Source organism: Cucumis melo, chromosome 10 (genome assembly GCF_025177605.1).
Source record: "Cucumis melo cultivar AY chromosome 10, USDA_Cmelo_AY_1.0, whole genome shotgun sequence".
Classification (NCBI taxonomy): Eukaryota; Viridiplantae; Streptophyta; class Magnoliopsida; order Cucurbitales; family Cucurbitaceae; genus Cucumis; species Cucumis melo.
In genome coordinates, this window is record NC_066866.1 from 12,553,141 (window position 1) to 12,574,330 (window position 21,190).

At 34.1% G+C, this 21,190-nt stretch overlaps 1 protein-coding gene and 2 long non-coding RNA genes across 3 annotated transcripts in view; all 3 read left to right on the top strand.

Annotated features, from left to right (window-relative positions):
* LOC127151250 (uncharacterized) overlaps positions 1-21,190 on the top strand; it is a 93,811-nt gene that overhangs the window by 11,143 nt on the left and 61,478 nt on the right. The gene's annotated exons all lie outside the window — the stretch shown is intronic.
* Positions 9,815-10,281, top strand: LOC127151251 (uncharacterized). Its single transcript, XR_007824056.1, has 3 exons — positions 9,815-9,893; positions 9,989-10,071; positions 10,180-10,281. It is a non-coding gene; the product is annotated as an uncharacterized LOC127151251 (long non-coding RNA).
* Positions 17,627-19,703, top strand: LOC127151254 (uncharacterized). Its single transcript, XR_007824059.1, has 2 exons — positions 17,627-18,261; positions 18,811-19,703. It is a non-coding gene; the product is annotated as an uncharacterized LOC127151254 (long non-coding RNA).

A 21,190-nucleotide genomic window follows, 5' to 3' on the forward strand; every position in this document is an offset into this window, starting at 1 on the left:
AACCAATTTAATTACTTCAAATAACTAAAAGATTCCAAGATTCTAATTGTTCTAACCCAATATGATTAAGTATGCAATATTAAAATTTTCAATAGCACTAAGTTCTAGAAATCCTTAGGTGGAATGCCTAATTTTCATGCATCTAATTGATATTCAATAGGTTCAATTTTAGGTTGGTTAGAATTAATGCACATCATAGTAGATTTACAAGCTAACCTAACTTACTGTTTCTAAATTTGAGCAACAGGTTTCGTCGCCCAAGCCCGTGTCAAATAGTTTACCGAATTTATTCACCAAACACTAGTTTTAGTGGCAAGTTCGAGTCGATCATAGAAAGCACACTGATTTTTAAACAAACTAATTTGCAACCATGTAATTGAAGGAGGTTTTGAGTTAAAATTGATGCAAGAGAGTAAATTGCAGTGAAGGAAAGTAAAGCAAAGAAAATTCTACTGTCAAAGAATCTAATTTTGGGTTGTGACAATTTCTCCTTTATCCAAAGAATTCATTCATTGAACTATTATTACCTAACTATATGCAACCTTCACCTAATCTATCTAATTCCTTCAGATAACTAAATTGTCTCAAAGTTCTAATTATTCTAACCCCAATACGATTACACATGCAATATTGAATTTTTCGATAGGATTAAGTTTAAAGATCCTTAGGTGGAATGCCTAATTTTCATGCGTCTAATTGACATTCAATAGGTTTAATTCTAGGTTGGTTATAATCAATGCACATCAAATTAAAATTACAAACTAACCTAACCTATTGCATCTAACCAAATCTTATCTAATTTGTATTTGTTTGGAGTATTTTGATAGTATGATTGATATTTCTTGTTTATGGATTTTACTCATGATTTATTTATTTTTATGAATTACATTTTCTTGTTATTGATTAACAACCAATGTTTGATTGTGTGATTCAATGCTTTAGATTAACATATAATATGTATCATGTAATTGTATTTTAATCTCTAAGAAGTAATAGGTTAGATAGCTTTGTGATTTGTGGTCGACAACAAAGAGCATTGTTTTTCTATTGACTTAGGGAAGGCCATAGGCTTTTCTATTAGAAATTGATACTTTAGATTAGGCAATTTGATGCTTTGGATTAACATATAATATGTGACATATAATTGTACATTAATCTCCAAGAAGCAATATGTTTGTTCTTTCAATTAGGCTTTTCCTATTATAAATTTATCCTAGCATAACCCTTTAAGTGTAATGTAGTTAGTTAAATTGATTAGGATACTTCTCATCTTATTAAATTGGCTAGTTTGATATTTTGGAACATTGGTTAACTTTTCTAATCAAATGGGCTAGGCATAGGTAAGAAGTTAAAAACATACCTTGATAATTTGATGATCAAAATTACATTAGGTGATTCCATTCCTTTAAACTAGAATGTTTTAATTTATTGTACTTCTATCTTTATTTTCCATGCACTTCATTCATTTGAATCTCAAACCACATAAGCCCCCTCCCCATTTATCACTTTAACTAAACAATTACATTTGAAAAATTAATTTTTGTGCTTCCAGGTTGACCCGGTCTTGCCACTTGTACTACTTAGTTGTATATGTAGCATTGATCGCTATAGTATAAATTTCATTTGATTAATCATTTACAGGTGACAATAAAAGGTTACATCAAATTGGTGTTATTGTTGGGGAAGCCCATTAGTATGCTTTTAGTTAAAGTATTCTTTTGCTTTTCCTTGTTTCTTTTTGTGTCAATATTCTAAGCATGACAAGATATCATAAAAAAGATTGGGAACAATCTAGTAGAGTGCCTCTTTCTAGTGGTGAGGTTCATGACCTTCACCATCAAGTTTCTAAGTTAACTTCTTTGGTTAGACAAATGGTTACAGGGAGATCGCAGCAAGCACTGGTGTGCACCTTTGTGAGCCATTCTTAGCATGCATGTCCAAAGTTGCGGCAGAGTCTGATGCCACACAACTACTCCATGGAAGACTTACCTAGTCATTGGGATTACGAAACCTAGAATAGGACCATACCACCCCCCCATTTTATCAGTTTAACGAAATACTTAACTTAGAGAAATTAATCTTTGTTCTTCCCTACGGATGGACCCGGTCTTGCCACTTGTACTACTTAGTAGTACTAGAAAATATTGACGTGTGTTACACGTCTGATAATGTTATTATAAATTTCTTAGTACAAAAATTTTAAAGATGAGAATCAAATCTCCAACTTTTTAAATAATAACAAAGTAAAAATTAATTAGGAATAAATATTTAGAAAAATGGTCCAAAAATGATTCTCTCCAAGTTAATAATTTTTTTATTAATTAGATAATAATATTAACTATTCTATGTAATAAGATTGTTCTTTCTAAAAACAAACCCTTGAATACCTACGTGGGTTACTGACCAAAAAAAAAAAAAAAAAAGAAAGGAAAAGAAAAGAAAAGGAAAAGAATAGTATGCATTTTGTTTTCTAATTACCAACCTAGTAATATAATAGTACTAAACAACTATAAATAATATAATAAGAACCATTTAAGATAGAAAATCAAATGATAATATTGTAGATTTAAAATTTGGCTAGGGTAGAATGGTCCAAAAATGATTATCTCCCTAAGCCACTTTTAATATAGTAAGGATAGGTAGCATTGATCGGTATAGTATAAATTTTGTTTGATAAACTATTTACAGGCGACAATAAAAGGTTACATCAAAGAGTGATGTTTGCAGAAACATGATACTCATTAGCAATCTGACGTTGAACAACAATTTTCCATTTGCGCACATTGTCTTTGTAGTGAAAAGGACTTCAATGGGAACTAATGGAACATTAAGAGGAATTTTTTGACTGCTAGCCTTGATAGTAATACGTTTAGGGCTTTTGCAAGGAGCAGCTCTAACAGAAGAAGATGAATTAGGGAAAGAAGAAGTTATAGAGACCTTCTTTGTGGAGACAATAGCTTGTCACGAGCAGAGCTTGAGTGATCAACAAATTTCTTACGAACACTTACCAAATGAGTAAGGACAAATTATCATCCGAGGAAGTGGAAACAAGATCATCATCAATAGGAAACTTAGTTGTAGTAATCAAATCTTCAGTAGAGTCCAAGGTGCAAACATTAACATTAAACAACCTAATAGCAGATACACCCTTAACAACACATTTAGCTGAGGACCCATCGATATTAGTACTCTTGCTATTGATATTGAGATCAACTGCACGTTCAACATTTGAAGTAACATTAGTAGATGGTAAATCAATGAAATCTGAGTCAACAGTATCAAAAGCATTAGCACCAAGAATAAGCGACGAAGGAAAAACAGGAGGGGAGGCATGCAAAGTGCGCTGGTCTTCAAACACAAGGAAGAAAAAGGCAAGAAGGAAAGAAGTAGAGTTATTAAGTCTTGAAAAATGCGACCCAAGCAAAAAAAAAACACAAAGAAGAGGCCAGTTCACAAGGATGTAGGACTAAGTCAAGCTGAAAAACTGAAAGAAGACTTGGTCCAAGGCGAGGAAGGAATGAGTGAAGTTTAGGTGACAACAACAAACATAAACAAGAAGATAAAAATTGGGAAGGATCTCTTCCTATTCAAAGGGTCAACTCTTTTCGATTTTGTCTACATTCCCATCAAAGAATTTGAGTGGAAAAAGTTCTTGAAGGGGAGCTCTACTGCTCTCCTAGATGTTGTAAGAATATTTTATGAAGGCTTTATCCATAAAGAGGAGAACTACACGTATATCAAAGGAAAACACATTTACGTTGATGCCATTGCAATCAATAACTTGTATGGCCTGCCTAATAACCCTGATGCACTTAGAATAAACACCTAGGGCGCGTTGCCTAGACATCCATTGTGTATCTCTTCGCAAGATGACGTGCTGAATGCCTAGCAAGCAGAATAACTCTTTCGCTTGTCTCTTTGCAAAACTCATCCACTAATCCTTAGAGACCTTCACAACATTTTGTAGCAGAAGACAATTCTTTAAACTCAGCTTCACTGCCTAACTCTTAACACTTAACTTATACAACTTGTGGGTGATAAGCACAAAGATAAACACGACGAGATTAATTACAACTTTTGGACTTTACTTTGTCACCGAGTACTTTTACATAGTACAACTCAACTTTAACTCCTAAACAATAACTCAAAGAGATAACAATAAAGTAGCAAAATAACTTAACTTCTTCTCTTTATTAACTTAACACTCATATAGTTCATAAATTACAAATTACAACTCTTAAACTTTACTTTGCATAAAATAAAACCAAGTCTGATCTTCTCACATCCTTCTTCTTCCACCAAAGTGTTGTTCTTCACACCAAGGTGTTTTACAATATAAGAACTCTATCCTCGACCCTTTTCCTCGAGTCTTCAACAACCCAACTCAAAGACAGACTACAGGGTCACTTTTTCTTTCTTCGCCTTTAAACATTGCTCTTTATGGTGGGTACCTAGAGGTGTAAAGGCACAACTTCGTCCTTCGCCTCGGTCGCCCAACCACCTCTCCTAGTGGACAGCATTTAGGGCTACCTTTCCCTTGACTTAGCTTTTTGGCTTTCTGGCTCATTAGGTTTAACCTCATAAACCTGGGTATTGCACTTGCCTTCCTTTTAAGTTGGGTAATTCGTGTTAAAGAGCGATGCGCTTACAACTGGCTCCTTAGATGCATGATGAGATGCCATGTCTAGCATGCCATGTAAGACTATAGAATAACTCTGACTTCCTTCCTTAACTAAGCTACAACGTCTGAGATCCATCCTTCGCTTGACTTCAACACCTGACAACTTAGGGAGGGAAAAACTTAAAACAAAAGTCAAATGAACTTAGTGATGATGAGTTTGAGAAAATCTTTTTGGGAAAAACACACAAAATCAACAAGATCAAACAACACATAAACCTCAACCACAAACAATTCAACCATCAATACAACAACCACCATAAGCACCACACACTTAGATCATCTCACAAAACATGCTTATTACCGAGACTTGGGATTTGCACTCAACCAATGTCACGCAAGTTACCTGGGATTTCAACCAACGTCTCGTCATATTCAGTCTTTCTCAGACCTAGGATTCATACTCAACCAGTATCTCATCACCATCTCGCCTAGACCTAGAATTCTCCCCTCACTGAGAGTTAGGATTCACATTCAACAAGCATCACACGAGTTACCTAGAATTTTCACCAGTGACCATAATTAAGAATACATCACAACTCTCCTCGACCTAGGATTCTTTCCTCGCCTAGACCTGGAATTCACACTCAACCAACATTACGGAAGTTACTTGGGATTTCCACCAACGTCAAGCATCAAAAATACGTCACAACTTGCCTCGACCTGGGATTCTCCTCTCGCGTAGACATGAGATTCACACTCAATAAGCTTCACGCGAGTTACCTAGGATTTCCACTAGGATCTTGCGATATATCTCATCTTTTCACGTTGTACAATCAGGTAAAACAGAAAATGTTAGCTTTTAGCTTACTTTTTTACATAACGTCACTATATCAACAATATCATGCAATAAGCATCATTACAAAAATACTTCCAAACAATCATCAATAGAATACCTCTTTCACATATCAAAGTTATAACACAACATGAACTATTGATAGAAATCATTCATAAAACATTTCTTCCATTGGTGAAAAAACTTATAAATACTTTGCTTATAAAAGCTACTCAAAACAAACATTTGTTCATACTCGTATTCAATTATAGAAAACATTTAACAATAAATAACAACTTAAAAATCACGTTGAAATCTTGTTTTATCACTCACCAAAATACTTAGCGTTAACTCCTTCCTTCTCTACTTTTGGATTCCTTTTCTCACCTAGCAGTCCCTTCAACTAGCAGTTCAATATTCAAAGGGTCACACTAAACCAATATTCCTTTTTCTTGTTATCTTCGTCCTAGAATTATAACACTTTTGAACAACACTCTCCCTTTGGCCTTTGGTCCTATTTATAGTGGTTTTTCACATCCAAGGGTCACTTCCACGCTTTACACGTGTCACCTTACTATATCATCATGCTACGCAACCAACCCAAACTCAACATGTAGGCTAAACGTCAGTGGTGATTGGACCTCCCCTTCAGACACACACCTTATCTCTTTGGAAAGCCAAACTCTTTAATCGCCTGACTCTCTTTATCTTCTCAAGAAGCATCAGACATTTACTTCTCTCAGAGAGTCGTTTAGTCTTGTCAACATGACACCTACTTCCTCGCCACAGTTTCTTAAGCGTAGGTCATTCTCCCCGCACTACTATGCTAAACGCCTAACTCTTGGCATCGAACGCTTGCTTCCTTCTCTTTAGCTATTCTTATCGCGTCGTTTACCTTCACGTGGTAGAATCTTTCGCTTAAGCATTTCTCTTTACGTTGTTTGTTTTCTTTTTACATCTTTTCCTCGTGGAATGGTTTATAGTTATCTCGAATACTTTCCAACAAGGATCCTCTTCAGCAAGACTTCCTTTCTTTGAATCAGGGCCTCACATTAACTCTACTCGCACAACTTAATTATTGAAGCCATTGTCTAGTTATTCTTCATGAAGAAAAGTTGATGTTGATATGCCATGACAATAAAATTCCACTAGACAAGGTGACGCTAATTTATTACATCATGGAGAAAATCTCAATGAATGTGGAGACAATCATTTATGACTACATTCAGACGTAGTATACTGGACTACACGTTTCCAACCACTATCAAGAATCATTGCCTAAAAGCCATTCCATAATTGGCTGCATACCCCCAATGTCGCATTCGAGGGTGATTGTGCACCTTAACCGCATTGAATTGAACAATCAGCCTCCACCAAAACAATGTGGAAGATTACATTAAAAGGCCATCTCTCAGGTCCATGCGATAAATGAAGAAGAAGAAAAAGGCACTCCCTCTGTTCCACCTTTAAAGCAAAGAAAGATTGTTGAAGATAGTGTGTTTGGATCAGCGCCATTTCTTTGGAGGTACTACCTCAATTTCAAAGAATAAAAAATTCTTAGCTTTTCACCTTAAAAATCCAAATCACCCCCTCCTCCCAAAAAAATCTAAACTCCCTCACCTCCACTAACACCTAGGCAAGATGATCCACATATGTCGCCTTCAAAGCCCTAACTCATTTACGGTTGCATTACATTGCTAGCTTCATCCCACCAATCACCATCAAACCTCAACCATCATTACCTAATTAAAGGGATGAAGAAGATGAGTTCTTTGAGCCACTCAATGACCTTCCTCGTGACCTTACTCCACCACCTTCCACTATAGACATCTATAAAGGTGAGGAGGATGAGAAGGATGTGGCCTTGGTTCCTGAGAGGTCGCAAAAGCAAGAACATCTTTCCAGATCTATTAATGATTCATGCGTTAAGTGTAAGAATGTGCTCTACCACGAAGTTGGTGAGACAAGTTCCTGGCCACCTAATGATGATGATGATATACCACTTAATGAAGAGGTAGGCGAAGTCGAGGAAGATATTTTTTTTATTTATCGAGAAAAACGCCTAGAAGCCTATACATGAAGCATTTGATATCTTAACCACCACTCAAATCAAACTCCAAACCAATTCAACAAATCATATTTGGAGCTTAAGGATGTTTGGAGCAAGATGACTAATATGAATAGAACCCTTTAGAGCTATGAACATCCCTCTGTAGCTGTGCACGATGAACATGAAGCTTTGGAAATCAAGATAGATGTCACTAAGATGTGGTAAAAATGAACTTTCTTCCCAAGTTGAAGAGACCAACGTCCTAATCAGAAGACTTTCTGCACATCAAGACCAACAGTTCAATGCATTAATGAACTACATCCATGTCGTATGTGTACAACGAGTGTCTGCCTCAGTCATCCCACCAAATTTACACCCCTTATCGAATGAACCTGAACTTCCTCTTGCCGACATTGAAGATACAAACATGAGGATCGATTAAATTTTGGAGAGTGTTGTAATTCCTTTTTTGACATTTTTAACAATACCTTTTGTAGCTTGTAATCGTGTTACACATTTTTAATATATGAAGTACTGACAAATTTGTTTTTTATTCTTATCGTATTATTATTTTTCTTGTCATTTGTTTAGCTTTTGACCTTAAGTAGTCTTTCTTTCTTTTTGTGCCTCACAAGAATAATGTAAATGATGTTACCTATGTGATACTAACTATAACTTAGTAGTCTAGGTATCCAAACTTAGGCCAAGAACATACGTTAGGAAAAATTTCCAGAACCCTAGTGTGCAAGTTTTACCTCAAACCTCTTTTGCAGATTTTTCTAACTTCATTTTATCATTCACTTTTAGCAATAAGAATCTTGTTGCACTCTTAAATTTGAGGATGTACGAGCACTACTAGAAAAAGAGGCTTTCTTGACGGTTGTATTTTTTTTCTTGACGGTTTTTGGTAAAAACGTCAAGAAAGGGGTGGTTTAATAGGAAAACCATCAAGAATTTTGATGAAAAGGCGGAGTGTAGGCAATTTTTAGAATTCTTGACGGTTTTAAACCGTAAAAAAATATGAATTTTTTCTTGACGGTTATAAACTGTCAAGGATTATCTTCTAAATTCTTGACGTTTTTAAAACGTCATGAATTTTTATAAAATCGACATTCTTGACGTTTTTTAAATGTCAAATAATATGTAACTATACTTGATATTTTAAAAACGTCAAGAAATACCGATTAAATTCTTGACGTTTTAAAAACGTCAAGAAATACTGATTAAATTCTTGACGTTTTAAAAACGTCAAGTTATATCAATTAAATTCTCGACGTTTTAAAACGTCAAGAACTTTTAGAAAAAGACGGAGGAAGTTAATTTCCAAATTTCTTGACGTTTTAAAAACGTCAAGAATTACTAAGTAATTTTTAAATAAAAAAATATTATTTTAATATAAATATTTAATAATCAAAATTCCCAAAAAATTCTCAAAATTTACAAACTTCTCGTCGCCTCCCCCAATTTTTTCTTCTCTTTCTTCGCGCGTGTTGTTGTGAACTTGTCGGTGTCGCTCCATCTTCCAAACGTCATCCGTTGAACGTCGCTCCGTCGCCGAGTGTTGTTGTTCTTCAGCTTGGTGAAAGTCGCTCCATCGCCGTTGTGCAGTATCCTTTTGTGCAAAATCTAGGGTTCGATATTTGAAGTATTTCATCAATTTTTTTCAATTTCGTTTTTCTCCCAAATCGATCGTTATTCCTGATGATCAATCGCATCTTCTGTTGGTTTCTTCTTTTTCGGCTACCGGGACGGTGGCGACTTCTATGAGAATTTTGTTGTCTATATTTCTTCCATCGAGATCTTCTCCGACTTTTTTTGTTTTTCTTTAATTAATGGGGTTTTTGTTTAGGAATGAATGTTAGGTTTTCACGATGTGGGTGTTAATTGTTTGTGTATAATCACGTTTGTTGGTTGAAATTTTGTCTATTTGGGGTGAAATGGGTGTAGATTGCTGGCTTTTTGTTTATGTATTCGAGATAATTGTTGTTCTTTGGTTATTTTTTTTTGTTTATTGTAGTTCGATTTTTTGGGCTTTTTTTTATTTGAGACTCTATATTGAGGAACTGAAGGAGGAAGGAGAGTTACAGAGTGGGGAAGAGGGAAATTCGAATGACTACCACAACAGCTGAAAATAGGAACTTATACAAGAATAAGCTCGTGCCTTAGCTTAGTATTCAGTATTTGTTAATGCGAATTTACTTATATCATGCAATTTTTGGAGTGTTTTTCCCTTGGTTCTTTATTCTAGTTTCTGGTATTTTTAAATAATTTTCTATGATAATATTAATTCTCTTATTGATGAGATTAACAGTGATTGATTGGTTTCTAATAGAACACACACTTGCAATAAAAAATTCTTCAATCAGAAAGTACCCCAGAAACTAATCTTGGTATGACCAATTCTTTTTGCATTTTTTTTTCAAAATTCATTCTCTGTACTAGTTATAAGAGTTTATAAAATTCTATGATATTTTATGATTGACAGCTCTTGAGAAGATTAAAAGGCCTTTATATGAAAAGCATCCCATGAGCAAATTTGCATGGACAATAGCTGAAGACACTGATACTGTAAGCATCCTTGTTAATCAGACCGTTGAAATAAAATTCCATCAACTCCACTGACTGACAGTTTAGATTTTTGAATGATTTCAAATCTTTTATGGTTTTTATATGAAGATGGAATGGTACAACATCTGCCAAGATGCCCTAAGAAAAGTCAATGAATCGTATCAAGGAAAAGAGACTGCTGACATCATTCAAAACAAAGTTTTGCAGGTACATATTATTCACATGTTTTTGTGGCTAAAATATCTTAGGCAATAGGTAACAAGAGATTGTATTCATCTTCACTTAACCCTTCGTCTTGTCTTGGAAATTGGTGGAATATTTTAAATATTTTTTGGAACACTTCTGGTTTGATGTTAAATGTGACTAAAATCTTGCTTATTGGTTTCAATATGAGTAAGGAGGGAGTTGAAGAATGGGCAGAGGAGTTTCAATGTAAAATAGGAGCATTTCTGATTAGTTACCTTGGTTTTTCTTTAGGTTGGAATCACCAAAGAAAAGCTTTTTGGAATATGTTGGTTGCTAAGCTCAAGGCTAAGTGGATGGTTTTGATAGATAGACATAGATAGATCGCAAAAAAGAGGCCTATAGTTATGATTGTTAAGATAATGATACCGAAGTTTGGAATGTAGCTAGGCCTTAGAAGGGGCTCTTTTTGACTGAGTTAATTAGTTGGATGGCTTTGATAGATAGAAACAATACAGTGCATTTGTGTGAAGGAGTGGAAAACATTTTATGGTCATTAGAGGGATCTAGAAGCATAGAGGCTAATTCATTTTAACTTAATCATTTTTGTTGTTTGTTGAATGTTCGTTGTTCTTTTAGTGGTTACGTTGAGAAATTTCCACGTCTGGTCATACTTATGTTCGTACTTATTTTTTTTCCTAGCTTGAATTTCTTTTTAATTTATTAACATGAATCTATTAGGCTCGAGAGGAGGATGAGGAGATTGAATTCGATTGTGCTAATTACCAGCTTGAAATAATGAGATGCTTGAGAGAACTCAATGTTAACAACACTATTGGATGGTAAGCTTAGTTTTATGATACTGCATATTTATGGAAAACTTTAGCACTGTTACATATATGATCACAGGCTTGGTGATAGTGATTTAAGGGGCATGATTGTGATTTGTATCAAACTGCTATGTGGTCATAAATGGAATAAATAATTTGTCTGTAGTTTGATTATGAGATCTAATTGAAATTTTTTTGCACCTTGACTTCTACTTTTATTTTTTTTACTAACTCAAATTCCTGTTTATAGGATTGGAACATCAAATATTGGAGGCTGGAGCAGATATTTGGGTTACTTCATCTTACCAGGTTTGCAATGCCAATGGATTAATCTTTCTTTGTTTTTTTACTTTTCACTCTGTGATGGCTTTGGGGTGTCTTTCTTTTAAATGTTCTACTGTTGTTTTTTTAAAACTTGATGGTTCAAATCAAATATTTTCATGACGATGAATAGAATGAGTGAGGATCAAACTGATCACTCCTCTTGAATTGAAATCAAAAAGTTCAAAATGAGTGTTTCTGCTGATGGCTCAGAGTATAGGTGAATTTGAAACAATTAGTTACAAGGAGCTTGTAAATATTTGGTATTGACAATCTGATCTAAGCCTATTTCCACCTCCCCTTTACATTGTTATCATCAACATAGCTGATCATTAATCCTATATTTGTTGTTGTGATGTTTTCTACTTCTTGTAGATTGGCTCTGCTGTTGGTGGTACTTATTTTAGCTTATGAATTGGAGGTAGTAGAGGATGCAGAATGCAAGTTTATTTGAAGCCAAGTTTCATTCAAGGTCATTGAGTTCGGTTGATAGAAGTAATGTTTTGTATATGACAATATCGAACAAATATGTAAAGTTTTCGAAATGTTGATACATATATGGTAAAATGTTAATATATGTTAAAGTTTTGGAATTTTTCTAGTGCATATTTATGTTTGAGTTTTCAAACTATATTTGATGTATATTTGTCGTTTATATGTAGTTGAATTCTTGGACCAATGGGAGCATAATATAGGAACTAATAAATAAATTACAATTAAAAAAATGAAAAATTGCTTGACGGTTCTGAAATGTCATGAACAATAAATTTCTTGATGGTTTGCAAATGTCATAAACAACGAAATTCTTGACGGTTCCAAAATGTCATAAACAATCATTTTCTTGACGGTTATTAAATGTCATGAAAAATGCACTCTTGACGGTTTTAAAATGTCATGAATATTCATATTGTTGACGGTTTTTGTCATTCATAGTCACATTCTTGACGGTTCTAAACTGTCATTAAAATTTATAATCTTGACGGTTCTAAACTGTCATGAATAATTGAATACTTGACGGTTATAAACTGTCAACGTTAACAATTCTTGACGTTTTTTACAACTGTCAAGAAAATTGCCTTTCTTGACACTGGATTCAACGACGGTTTTGAAACCGTCAAGAATAATCATTCTTGACAGTTTAAAACCGTCAAGAGAGGTAGTTTCTGTAGTAGTGGAGGTTCGAGATAAAACATTCAGAAAAGCAAAATAATCTTCCATAATGCTTTAAAAAATTGAAAATAAAAATAAAAGATTAACTTTTCTTTTAATGCAATTCTTTAAAAATAAAGAACTTCAATGTTGTTGTATCCCAACCAAAAATAAGTAACATAGCTTAAAAATCTGGGAATAAAAGTGAATAAGCGACAATAAAAGTTATAGTTGTGAAGAGGAGCGGATACATAGAATACCAATGATTTTTATATCAATGCCTTGTGTATAAACTAATAAAAGACTTTCTACAAGAGCCTAAATATTTTTTAAACAAAAGAACATTTCTAAAAATCAAAATACAATATTCTAGAAATGAACAAGAGTATTTTGAGTTTTAAACTTGCAAAATTTAAAATCCAAAAATATTTTTGCTGGTAGATAGTACGTGTCACGTCTCTCTCCACATGCGTCTGAATCTCGCAATGCGGCACGCGGTGTTGCTTGAGCAGTCTTGACTCATCAAGATGAAACGCCAGAATGCTCAACATAAATTTTGAATTTAAGCCTACTAACAAAGGTGATTTTGTATGCATAAAGAATTATGTAAGGTAGGTAAGGTCGTTATTAAACACAAGTACGTTTGAGAATTAAAATTGTTGAAAAAGGGTGCTTACCTAGATTTGCTTTGACAACAAAATATTTGTAATTTACCCTTATTCTTACCGTAGATAGGTGCAAGCACGGGTGTTAAACTCAAGAGAGTGAGACTAAGTAAAATTTCTTGAATAAAAGCTTCAAAGAGATGAGATTAGTAAAAAAAAAAAAAGAAAAGAAAAAAAAAGAAGAAAAGAAAAGCATTGAAATCAATTTGGGGGAAATCAATAAGGACCAAGAATTAAGGGAAACTTTAAATTGCAAGTCAATTCACAAGAAAAAGAAATTAAAGATTGAAACTCAATAAGAAAAGTGAGGAATGGGCTTAAGCTATTAATTTATTCTTATCATTAAATCAAAGATGATTGAGAATTGAATCATGCTTAACTAAGAGAGGTTCTTGATTCAAGATTCTTTACAAGATCAACTTGCTTGATCTTGGAAGAATTTTGCTCAAGACAAGAAAAGAGATGATTTCCATAGGGGATTAGTTTAATTCTTGTAATATTAGCTAAAACCCTTAACTTGTTCTTTAAAGAAAAGTGAAGTTCTCTTCACAATTTTAGCAAATCAAGAATTAATTGGGAATTAATTGTGAACTAAAAAAATGCAATTAATTTTAAGAAAAAATGCCAAGAACTAGGGAAATTCATCAAGCATCATTCAATTTCAAGAATTGGTGAGAAACAATAAAAAATCAAGTAAATTTTTGTGTAGAGAAAAGTAATCCAATTAGTCTTGCATTAATTGTCATATCTAAGTATCTTGCATACAAAGATTGAATCAAAATTGAAATCAAGAATGAATTTGAAAAAAATTATTGAAATTGAGACATGGGTTTAATTCTTGATAGAAAAAAAAAAGAATTCCAACAAAAATTTACATAAAAATCAAGATTAAATCAAAACCTAATTATATGAAAAATTAAAGAAGAGAAATTCTCAAAGAAAGGATTAAACCTAAACCCACTTACCTCAACAATAAGCCCTCCATCATCAAGAAGTCTAGAATTTAATTTGAAGAGAGAAAGAAAATAATAGAATGATGGATAGGATTCTAAAAATTGAGAGTTTTGAGAGAATTTAAAGGGAAAATGGTGAATTAATGATGAATTTGAGAGAAAAATGGATATATATATATATATATATATATATATATATATATATATAAAATATTTGAAAATAACTGCTCATGAGGTTTGAAACCATGACTTCAAGCCAGCCACACACTCTAATCGACGAAAAAGTTTAATTTTCAGATAGTTGCAAAATATTTACTAAATTGCCATTGAAATATTTTTCAAAAATTAATTGCAACTACTAAGGATTGAACTCAGGTGGTGGGAGAGGTGCACACCACCGGGAGGCAACACGTGGTGCAAGGAGAGAGACGGAGGCAGATGAAGAACGCGAGTGGACGAATAAAAAACTTGATTTTAATCTCGCGTCTAGTGGGATTCAAACACACATGACAGTGAGATGCACAAAGGGAAGGGTTAAGACGACATCGTTGGCTTTAAAAAATCCAAAAAATAAATGCTTCGCTTGGGTTTCGAATTCGTGATATCTAGAATTAAGAATCCAATATTCAAAATCAAAGAGTTAGGCAAGATGAACGAAAGAAAGGCAAACAACTAGACAAAATAAAAAAATAATAATAATAATAATAATAAAAAGAATTAAAAATTAAGAAGAAAAACTAACGACACTTAATTTGACTGAAATCCCAATTCAATTCAGCAAGCAAATGCATTCTTAAAACTATTTAATCTTTCCTTATGAAAATCCGGCAGCTTAAAAATTCAGCATCGTAATTGACGTGCTTGTTTAACCTACCCGCTTCCAATGTTTGCACTCTTTTTCGATTTTCACCGTCAGCCAACATTTTTCTTTTAAGATTTCATGATTTTTTAGGCCACTGCAATCAAAGTCTTCTTTTCACGATTTCTTTAGCCATCCAATTTAATGAAAGATTCTTTTTCTTTTTTATTTTTATTTCACGCTTTCAACTTCAAGCAACTCATGAAATTCAACTTCAACTTTTTTCCAATCGATTCTTTTTTTCAAATAGGAACAAAACAAGGGAAAAACTAATGAGAAACTAGGTTCAATCAAGAAAGCAATTAAATATATATCAAATCTAGAGTCTAGGCTTTAGTACCTAATGATATGAAAACACTAGGATTTAAAAAATAGAAACCCAATTGGTGAATCCCTAATATTAAATTCTAAAACCCTCAATCAAATTGACAACAACCCAGGGGAATGGATTAAACTTGGATTACCCTTTGATTGAAGACCAAGAGATAAGAAGAACTAATTCCTCACGCAATGTCTGAACACTCCATAAGCTGTTTCAATATCTCCAAATATAGTGGTTCCCTATATTGTGAGTAGTCATCTACGGTCACAAGAACAAACCTTTTTCCCCCAAGACTGTCTACTTGCATTTGCCCTATCAAATCTAGATGTAGTAATTCCTGAACACACCTTGATGATTCCTGTTCATTTAACTTGTGAGAAGATTTTATTTGTTTCCCTACAGGGCATTTTGAGCAAAACAAGTCATCACACTGTTTTAATTGAGGTAAGTCAAGTATAGCCTCTGCATTCTGTGTCTTGTAGATTTTGGCCATACTGATATGACCAAGTCGCTTGTGCCATAACATCATTTCAACAGATCAGGACAAGTTACGTTTCAAATCTTGACTTGATTTGTCCCAATGATAACAATTATCCACAGGTCTGGTTCCAAACATAATCACATGCTGGTCACCATCCACAACTTCATATTTTTCCTTGGAGAACTTTACAGAGTATCCTTGGTCAAAGAGTTAACTTATGTTGATAAGATTTGCTGATAGTTCTAACTAGTTTGACATTTTTTAATTTTGGTGCACCAGATAGATCAATATTGCCTTTTCCAATCACATTAACTTTGACTCCATCACCGAAGGTTACTCGTCTTGTCCTGCATTAAATTAAGTCAGCAAATAAAAGTGAGTTACCTGTCATGTGTCTCGAGCACCCACTGTCAAAATACCAATCTTTTGAGTTAGTAGTGAAGACTATTGTAAAGGCTACACAACACTTGGCACTTCACTAGAAGAAATATGGTCTTTAATGTCGGGTGGAAAAAATGAAAAATAAGCTTTAATGTCGGTTTTCAAAAGGCGGATGTTTAATGTCGGTTTAAAACCGACATTAAAGCTTTATCTTTAATGTCGGTTTAAAACCGACATTAAACATCATGTTTTTTAGAACCGACATTAAAGGTCTTTTTATTTTATTTTTTATTTTTTTAATTTTGTAAAAAGTTGAATTTTACTCTCTCTTACTTTACTCTTTTCTCCTTTCTTCTCTACCAACCCCTACACTTTACTCTTTTCTCCTTTCTTCTCTACCAAACCCTACGAAGGTTTTCTCTCAACATTTCTTCCCTTTCTTGCTTTCTCAATCTCATCACTTTCTCCCCTCTCTTCTCTGATCAGTCGCCAACGCGTGTGAACTCGTCGCCGTGCTATCATCGGAGGCAGCTTCTTCCGTTGTCGCATCGCGCTCGTGCCTCATTTAGAAAGAAAAAAGGGGATGCATGTGAATACGTCTTCTTTTCGTCAAAGCAAATACCCAACAATTCCTCTTTTAACCGCTCGCCATGCTTAGCTTGCTTCCTGCATTTGGCAGCTCAAATCCATGGAAGAAACTAAGGTCTCTTCTTCCTTTTTCACTCATTCTTCCTTTCATTTACGTCCTCGATTTTGTTTCTGTTCCATTACTCTTTCTATCTAATGCTTCTTCTCCCGTTTTCTTCACGCAATCTCTTCATTTCATCAAACACCCCGTTTTTCCATTTCAATCTCTGTTCTTCTGTATCTGGGATTTCTTTGTTTTATTGGATCGTTTGCTTCGATTCTTTGTCGCCTTCTGATTTTTCTGTTTCTACATTTCTTAGAATCCAAGTTTCTAGTTGGGTTCTCCCTGTTGATAGATTTTAGATAGATTTTTTTGGCTTTTGCGATTGGTAATTGAATTCCGCGTACAATTTGACTTTTTGGGTCTATTGGGTACCCTTGTTTTCAATTTCAACTAAACTACGAGGGAATTGTTTGTTGTTTGAGTTTCTCCCGGCGATTTGAGTATATTTTAGGTTTAACTATTATTATGATTATTATACTTTTGGCTTTGGTTTATTTTGGTTCATACACTTTCATCTTTTCATAATCTTAGATGTAATCTTGATCCATATGTTCTGGTCCTTGTATGTGTATTTTGATCTCATTTTTCTCTACCAAAATTTGATGATAATGACATTTCAATCACTAAATCACTTTAAAACTTACCTGTAAATGCATTTAATTATGAGTTCCATTGGGTATAAAGTTTATATTAGATTTTTGTTACTGGATATCATTTAAAAGTAACCAAAACTAGTGTTTTGAAAGATATTTATAATGAGAATTTTTGTTTTGCATCGCAAAATGTCGTGACAAACAATTTGTAGTACTATGATCCAGAGGCAAATAATGGATAAAGTATATACATCGAGGCTTATCTTTTTTAGTTAAATTTCGTTTTAGTGGACTTCACAGTTTCATTATGCGTGGTTTCCTTTCCATGACTCTTTCCTTTTCATATCATTTAATGTTTGGCCATAAAAGTCGAATGTGTTTTTGCAGTTGGTTGTGAATGTTTTTGCAGTTGGTTGTTTCTTCAATTTACATCGCAAAACCAAGATTAAGAGAGGGGGAGATTCGGTGAAGGAACTTAATCGAAGTAATAAATCGGATCGTAAACCTACCAATCGAGGGATTGAAGCACTGGAAACTTTGCCTACGCCCCGGAGTATACCTGAGTTGTACAAAGAAAAAGAGCATACTCTGAGAGTTTTCACTTTTGAAGAGCTCAAAATCGCGACTAATGGGTTCAGCAGGTTGCTTAGGATTGGAGAAGGTGGATTTGGGAGCGTATATAAGGGGCAGATTAGGCTTGAAGGTGATCAGGGAGAGGAAATTATAGTTGCTATCAAGCGACTTAAGTCAAATAGCTCACAGGTAATTGCTATCATTTTGTAGCCTTAATTGGTGTCCTTCCTTTTGAGGTTATTGTATATCTGATTTTTTAGAAAATATTTATAATATTTTATGCTTGTGTGCTTCCAGGTCAGGGAAATTGTTGCTGTGTTAGATTTGAAATTGTCCTTTTCCCATTTCATTTTCATGCCTAGTATCTTTCTATTTGGAGCAAATCAATTATATTGCTCGAGGAAATGCCAAAAATGAAGGAGGCTAAAATATGACATATCCAGCATGAATTTTGTTGGTTTACTGTATTTTTATTTATTTTCCAATGCATCTCAAAATATGATTTTTTTAACTCGTCACCAAAAGTTTGCATCCCCAATGATTGATGACCTTGGAAGCTCAATTATTCCACTACTTAAAAATTGAACATTTCCAGTTTCCTCCTTCCCGACAATGTACAGATTGCTATTAGTTTTCTTAATCTCTTGCTTTGGTTGTGCATGGCTTGGTTGCAACCTGTCAGATTAACCTGCTACGTTTGATCAAGTGTAAAGCTTTGTGTTTGGTATTTGGTTGCAGGTTGATCCAAACACAGGAGTTTCAATGTATGAATCAGATGACATAATCAAGTATCTGGTTCAGAACTATGGTGTGGACTCATCACAATTTATATGATCAATTTGATCCTACTTTTATTTTTCTCATTATTTCTTATTGTGTGCTTACTCAATCCTACTTGAGTCCTAGTCTTCATCTTGCTTCAGCAGCGGAAGCTGGAGCTTTGGTGAGTTTAAGACCTTTTTTCCCCCCGATTTTTCCTCTTTCTTTTTGTTGCCTCATTATTGTTTCTTTATCATTTCTAAGTCATGTTTCAAGTCCTTGGTTTTTTTTGTGCTTGTGAACGTCGAACAATTTCCTTATTGCACTAACTAGAAGAATATTTCTATGCCCTCATCATTTTGAACTTCTGTTCTTTATTATATTCACAACTGTGATTGTACTACTTCTCAGGTTTGTTTTTGCACAAATCCAGTTTGGCTTGTGATGCTGTGAACTGTGGTGTGGTTTTTATAGTCATTTTTCTTAGCTGATTCTTGAGTGACTTGGTTTCAGGTTATTCGAGCTCGGTTGCTACAGTTCAGGAAGAGGAATGTCAAGCCCTTGCTGCATTTGGTGCCTGTTTCCAATATTAATAATTGTTTGAAGAAGCATTTTCGAGACCTTTAAAATGTCGTGATCTTTGAATTTATATAATTCTGTTTGGTTGCAGTTAATTTTACAAGCGTGTTTTCATTGTTGGTGGAACCAGACTTGAATAATATGGGATTTATGTGCTTTAAGATATGAATGAGATTTATTGTTGCTTTAAGATATGAATGGGATTTATGTGCAAGTGCTAATAGCATTTTCATTGTTGGTGGAATCAGACTTGAATAATATGGTTTCCTACGTAATGTGACTTGTAGTTTCAAGTTTGTAGTTAATTTCACTTGTTGGATTCAATGTTGGTTTATAAAAAATGGACAATAATACAACAATTAAATAAATATAAATTTCTAAAAATGGACAAAAACAAGCCTTTGATGTCGGTTTTAAACTGACATTATTGGCCTCTTTAATGTCGGTTTTAAACCGACATTAAAGCCAAACCGACATTAAAGGGCTTCAATAACACTATCAAAGATGTCGGTTGAAAACCGACATTAAAGGCCTTTAATGTCGTTTTTAAACCGACATTAAAGAGGCCTTTAATGTCGTTTTTAAACCGACATTAAAGCCCAACCGACATTAAAGGCCTTTAATAACGCTCGCAAAGATGTCGGTTGCCAAGTGACATTAAAGGCCTTTAATGTCGGTTTTAAACCGACATTAAAGGCCAAAATTCTTGTAGTGCTTTCTTTTACTTTCCACTCCAATTTCTTTGGTTTTTTTTTATCAAGGAATCGTTTTTTTATAAACAGTAGATTTGACCTATTGCTTTGACGTAGTTTGTAGCACTGAGGTTTGATGTGTTCAGGTTTACCATAGAAGTAGTATACTCTCTTTTGTGTTAAACCACCACTTTTCTTTTCAATTCGACTGTTTGATGATTCTGTCACATCATCTAGAAACTGTTGATCAGTAGCTTTAACAAACACTAGAGCCTTCCCTTTGGATGATACTTGGTTTCAGACATAACTGAGGCCTTCATGATCACTTTTCTGCTTTCTAAGGCTGAGGACATTGTCGAAACTCTGTGTCCCAAGAAACAACATACGAAAATATTTCATAAGATTATTATATTCTCCGCGCACCTTTCTAAGTTCATCTTTAAGGTCGCATATAGTAATCATCAACCGATACTATCCTTTTCTCTTCTCGAAAAGTCACCGTCATATACTTTATCACAGCGAGTTGTCAAGTCATCTTGACAAGACATTACTTCCTTGCCTCATTCTCTTAGGCGTAGCCACTTCTTTCTGCCTTACTGCGCCAAACACCTAACTCTTGACATCCAATGCAAGCGTCTTCCTTGCCAGCTACTCTCATCGCATCACTTACCTTCACGTAATAAAATCTTTGACGTACGCTTTTCTCTTCACATCGACTATTCTCTGTTTGTATCCCTTCTCGCAGATCAAGGCCTCACAAATCTTGTACCCAGTCTAAACAATCTTGTACCAAATTTAGACGATTTATTATTAATAGTTGTCTATCTCTATCTATCTGGGATAAACAATTGGTCATTTAGATATATCGTTCGACGACCGTTTAGATCCTGTACCAATACCGTTTAGATCTTTTACCAAGAAAAAAATAAGACGAAAGATGAAGAAGAAGGAAGAAATTATGGAAGAGAAAATTAAGAAATCGCAAATAAGAAGAAGTAGGAATATAAAGAAAAAAAAGTAATAATATGAAGAAATTAATAATATGAAGAGAAGTCACTACTACAAAAATGTGTTTACTTGACGTCTGC